Source organism: Mus pahari, chromosome 5 (assembly GCF_900095145.1).
Source record: "Mus pahari chromosome 5, PAHARI_EIJ_v1.1, whole genome shotgun sequence".
Lineage (NCBI taxonomy): Eukaryota > Metazoa > Chordata > Mammalia > Rodentia > Muridae > Mus > Mus pahari.
This window is the reverse complement of record NC_034594.1, coordinates 43,557,677-43,563,719: the sequence shown is the minus strand read 5'-3', so window position 1 is coordinate 43,563,719 and position 6,043 is coordinate 43,557,677. Positions and strand designations below refer to the sequence as shown.

General features: G+C 48.7%; 1 protein-coding gene across 4 annotated transcripts in view; it reads right to left on the bottom strand.

Annotated features, from left to right (window-relative positions):
- Creb1 (cAMP responsive element binding protein 1) overlaps positions 1-487 on the bottom strand; it is a 69,926-nt gene extending 69,439 nt beyond the window's left edge. For 3 of the 4 annotated variants that reach the window (XM_021199050.1, XM_021199051.1, XM_021199052.1), the window contains exon 1: positions 271-487. The gene's annotated coding sequence lies outside the window, so the exon portion shown is untranslated. The remainder of the gene's footprint in view (positions 1-270) is intronic. The other variant, XM_029539414.1, reaches the window with a different exon arrangement.
- Positions 488-6,043: the final 5,556 nt, after the last annotated feature.

Genomic DNA, 6,043 nt, shown 5'->3' with positions numbered 1-6,043 from the left:
CCCCGGCCCGGCCGCCCCCCGCCATGAGCGCCGCCGCTGGCTGCAGGCAGAGTCGCTGCCGCCCGGCCGCCGCTGGCTCCAGTCCGCCGCCATTATTCTTTGTTCGCTGCGAGCGGCGGCGGTGTTGTGGGGCTCGGGCGGAGGCTCCATCTTTACCGCGGCCCCTCCTGCGAGGGGAAGGCCCCGAGCGCGGGTGTCCGGCGCCTCCCCGGCCCCCCTCTGTCCCCCCGGCTCTCTCCGGCTCCTGCCTCCTCCTCCTGCTCCTCTTACCGGTGGTACAAGCTCCTCCGTCACTGCTTTCGTTCGCGGCCCGGATCTCGCTGGAGTTTTATTCTCTCCCCCACGTAACACACCGCGTCAAACTACACCTCCGCCGCGTCACTCACCAACACTCCGCTTCTCCCAGCCGCCCGGGCCACAGGCAGCAGCAGCCGCCGCCGACTGAGGAGCCGCAGCCAGGGAGCCAGCCAGCGCCGCCCAGTGCCGAGTGCGCAGCGGCCACTCACGGAAACAGCCGAGCTCGACCCGGAGCCGCTCGACAGGCCCCGCCCCCGCGCTCCTGGCGGAACCTGCCGAAGGCCTTCGGCTCCTTCCGGGCGCCGCGAAGGGGTTGGCCCGGGAAGACGAGGTGTAGACGGGTTGAGACCCGCTCTGGAGGCGCGATCCGAGCCTCGCCGTGGCGGGTGGAGGCTTCGGACGCCAGCTGAGGAGATTTGGAGGAAACGGGGTTTGTGTGTGGCTAGATGGGGGGGATTCCCGGGGTGGCGGGGACTTGCTGGAAACCCCCGCGCGGTCTGATCCTGCGGCGGAAGCCGACCGCCCGGGAACTCTTGACGCGCCCCGAGGGCCCAGAGCCGCGCGGGCGGCGCTGGAAGGTTGCAGACGCCGGCTACCGGCCAGGGGAGTCTGCCGAGAACTATCTGCACGCGGCCCGAGCTGGTTCTTTGCTGGGAAGAAAGCTATGGCACACGTGGCATGTGGGGATTCAGCTCCGCTTTGCGGCCAGCCAGAGCCCCTGGGTACTGGGTACCGTCCTCCCTCTGAGGCTGGAGAAATGATCAGCCATGCTGCTGTCAACACTTGAAACAGACCCTCACCCTACCTGCCCGCGACATCCTGTGCTGACTTTTCTCAGCCCTTTCTGCAGCGGTGGCACGCTGCGGCGGCGCAGCTTCCACCTTTTGCACCTTGGAACTTGATAGTGTGACTTCCGCTGCCTCAAAGCTACCGCAACTGCTCTGAGTTGCCCCTAACCAGCTCTTCACCTTTTGTTGTTGTTGTTGTTGTTTTTGTGCCGTTCAGCCCTCTTCCTATAGTTTTGTTTCTGCTAGACACCAGCCCTTATTGACGTTTTGTAACACTGAGTTTGCCTTCATTCTGTGTGTCCTATCCGTTCCCGCTTTTCCAAGGACATTATACTGAAGAGTAGCTTACTTTTCCTTTTGTTTCTAACCAGAACTTTTAGCATGCTAACGCCTCTTCCTCTCTTCAAGAAGACTCTGTGGCACTGGTGAGATGAATAAAGGCCCTTGCTACTAAGCCAGATCATCTAAGGCCAATTGCGAGAACCCACGTAGTAGAAGGAGAGAACCAGCTCCCACAAGTTGTCCTTTGACCTCAGCACTTACATCACAGTAGTATGTGTGGGCAATAAATAAAATATAGTAACTTCCTCCTTAAGCTCCTTTCCAAGTCCCACCTGTCTCTTACTGTTTCTCTCCATTTGCAGTGGCTCTGAATTGCCACAGTCTTCCTGTCTATGTAGTTTTTGCGTCTTGCATTTACAAGACCATCCTAGCATTTGATGCTGTTCGACTCTTCCAAACACACACTCCCCTCTTCTCTTGCCAGTTTTCCTTTAAACCCTACTCAACAACTAGATTCTCCTTTATCTAACTCCTGTGCTGAAATCGTCTGAGCCGTGATCCTCCACAATCCTACTGTAATCTCTTCCTCTAGGTGGTCTCATCCTCTTCTACTGGCTTCAAATGCCTTCTCTCAGACACTGCAGTCTTAGTTAGGTCTCACCCGGGGACTCTGAATTCCTCTTCCCAGCAGCCTCTGCTCCAGGTCCGTGTGGCTAGATGCCAAGTGTGTAGTCCTACTCACCTCGAGTTCTCCTATCCCCTTCCTCCCACGGTCCTTAGCTCAGTAAAGGGTCAGGACATCATTCAGATACACTAGGAACCGAGCCCACTTCTGATACCAATTAGGCTCGCCTGGATTGCCTGCTTCCTGAAAACGTGGGGGTCTGAGCTGTGTCCCCATGCCTTCTCCACCAGTCTTTTAAGCTTCCTTCATCTCTTGCCCGGAGTCCTGCAGTGGCCACTACCCACATCCTCTAAAATGACCCCTGCCTCACTCCAATCTGTTTGCCAGTCTGCTGTCAAATGAATTGTAATGACACAGATCCAGTCAGGTCACTGCCCTTCCTAAAGCCCTGCAAGCTTTCCTTTTGCTTCATCAACACTGGCTTTAGTGCCCTTCTCCAGACTTGTCTCTTGTCCCTCCTCCATCTGTCTCCTTTTCTCTGTACCCCAGCCGTATTGTATTTACGTCTCTTTATTTGCAGGCTCTTCTCCCCCTCCCCTCCTAGGTCAGGCTCTTACCTCGAGGCTTCGCTCTTGGCGTCCTCTTTCCCCGGAATGCTTTACTCTTACCAAGAAGTAGACTATCACTTTCTCTTCTGATTCTTCATTCCTGTGATTCTTTGTCCATACTTCTTGTAACGTGTATATAGGGCACAAGTCCCTCTACCTTTTAACTGCCCGCTTTTCTTCTTTCCCATTCCTAGGAACATGATGTCTAGAATACAACAGGGCTCACTAAATATTTATTGAACAAACAGTGAGTTTCTGTATGGTTCCAGATTATTTCTTTAAGACATCTTTGGGTTCAAATCCTGACTCTTAGTGAGCATGGCTTGTTATAATAAAGCATTTAGACTTAGCAGCTTGTTAACAAGTTTCTCCCACTTCTAGAATCTGGAAGTCTGAGAGCAAACTACCAGTATGGGCAGGCTCTGAACGTGTCCATCGTCTGGAGTGCAAGTGGTCATTTTCTCCATGTAGCTTCACAATGTGAAAGAGGTCAAGAACTCTCAGGTTCCTTTTGTAAGGGTACGGATTGGATGGAAAGATGTGTCAGCAATTAAGAGCGATTGCAGAGGAACCAGGTTCCTTTCTAGCACCCACATGTCAGCTTGCAACAGGCTGTAGCTCCAGTCTCAGGGGACCTCGTGCTCTCTTCTTCCTCAACCTGTACAATTTTACAGTTGACCTGAGTGGGGTGACAGGAAATGAAATGACAGGCACACAGAACGAAAAGCTGGGATGGGCTAGGTCTATCTGTGCTTGGATGGAGATGTACCACCAACAGCTGGGGCACAGCACATTTATTATACACAGCACAAAAGAGGGGGCCCATAGGGGAGCAGTCTGGGGCTACAGTCAAAGGCATGAGGAAGTTTCAGTAGCTACTTTCTGCATGTACTGGTCTTAGCTAAATGACAACCGTTTATCAGTAAACATCCATACTTAGGACAAGGGGAAGGCCTTGCTGTTCCCATGGATCTGAAGTCTTGGTGTCCTTGATATGGCCGTGCTCCTGTCAACAATACATACACTCAGGATTTCACTCCTCATTCTCTTATGGCTTCCATGGGCTCCAGGAACACACATGATGCATATAAATACATATATGCAGACAAAGACATATTAAATAAGTCTAAAGATATTATACTGGTTAGTTTTTTGTCAATTTGACACAAACCTAGACATACCTAGTAAGAGTCTCAGCTGAGGAATTGCCTCGATCAGACTGCTCTGTGGGCTTGTTTTGGGGGCATATTCTTAATGATTGATGTGGGAGTGTCCAACCTACTGTGGGCGGTTCCACTCCTAGGCAGATAGTACTAGGCTGTATAAGAAAGCAAGCTGAGTAAGATGTTGGTGGGTAAGATTTCAGTGTGAACACAAACATTTGATTCGTGGTACTAGTTCAGCCACTTAGCTAATGACACTGGGTAAATTGCTTACTCTTGTGACTCAGTCTCCCCATCTGTAAAATAAAGTAGCACCTATATCATAATGCTGTGGTGAAGCTGCAATAAGGTAATTAAGGTTTACTAAGCACAATGTTTCACGTGTCTTGAATTCATAAAAGTGTTGGCTACTACTAACTTTATTTGGCTTTCTTGTTCTTATGTCAAACATTTTTTAAGCATTTAGGTTTGTCATTATCCTGATATTTTTCTTACTCTGGCCTTATTGATAATGCTAGCATCTTACAACTGCCTGTCCGTGCCATAATACCCTTTGGGATCGTTTGTTTTGTTTTATTGTCAACTTAACACAAGCCAGAATCTGGGAAGAGGGAACCTCAACAGAGAAAATGGCTCCATCAGATTGTCCTATAGGCAAGCCAATGCAACATTTTCTTGATTAATGATTGATGGGAATGGGAGGCGGCAGCCCACTGTGGGCAGTGTCACCTCTACTCAGGTAGCCCCAGACTGTATAAAAAAGCAACCTGACCAAGCCATTGGAGAGCAAGCCATTAAACAACATTCCTCTTTGGCCTGGGCTGAATTCCTGCCTTTAATTCCTGCCTTTTCGTTGTAAGCTGAAAAAAACCCTTTCTGCTCCAAGTTGGTTTGCAGGTAGTATTTATCACAGCAATAGAAAGCAAACCAAGACACTTGCCAAACTTTTAACCTTGGTTTTTTGTGCACCTTTCCCTTTTATTCACATTGACCTCTATTTAGGCCTTATTTTTTCCACATTTTGTCAAATTCTAAAGTACATTCTAACAGCAGGCTTGTCTGGTCTTTTCTGCTTGGATCATACTATCAGACCAGTGGGACTCAAAACAGTTAATTAAGTCATGTTGTTTTCTGTCTAGTGGCCTCTGTACCCAGGTGAACTCATTCATACAAGGCAAGTTATTTTGCTGTACTTTTGGGCACCCTCTAAATTTGAAATCCAGCCTCCTCATGTATACCCTGCTTTAGCTTCAGTCTGTACACCATAGACATACACCAGGGATGCTAAACTTTCAAACACACAATTTGTGTGTCTGGGACTTGAAGTCACCTCTATTTTTCAAATTCAGTCTCTTGGAAGATAAGGTCCATATTAGGGGTGAAAAAAGAGATGAAAGTAGGCCATGTGGATAGAACTTGACACAGTAAAAGATGCAGTATCTTCAAAGAGGCGCAGGAGGTGGGAACATCCCCCGAGATGAGTATAAAAGGCTTCAAGCAGAAAGTGTACTTGAGAGCTTTTCTCTAACCACAGCTTCCTTTTTCTGTTATTTTCCTCTCTTGCTTCTGCTGTTAGACCTAATTTTTACCTTCATGGGGTTCAAGTTCCTTGAACCTGCCTATTCCAGTTCATCACTTCTCTGGATTGACTTTCTTTCCTATCCCAATGCCAGGTCAGTCTACTTCATTCAACTTAAAATTCTCTGTTGAACACCAACTTTGTGCCATGTACTTTTCTAGAAATTGGAGGGAAAACGGTGAATAGAACGTATTGTTTCTGCTCTCACAGGGACCAAAATATTCAAACTGTCTGCTTTTTCTTCATTCGTTTGCATTGTCAACCAGTATCATGATGACACCCATTGACCATCATGTCTACTGGAGTCTATATTCACAACACTTAAGCTTTCATCTTACAAAATTACTCTCCCAAACTGGCTCATTTAAACAACACCCCCCCCCAACCACAACATGTCTATCCACTTAGATATTGTTTTAGCTTATATTTTCCCAGGAGGCAGAACTTAAGGGAAAGGCCTCCATACTATTTTCTTAGAGAGCAGAATCTCAGGACATTGGAGAAAAGGACAGGTCAAGATTCAGTCAAAGGCATGCTTTCACCGCTCTCCCTCCATCTCAGTGATGCACACAAACTTCTATTTTGTATGGATGTCCAACTCTTTCAAGATGTGTCGCCTGGGCACAAGGTAGAGTGCTATTGGGTCTACTGCCAGAGGTCAGTTGTCCAGCAACAGTAGGACAGTAGCCCAAGGCCCCAAA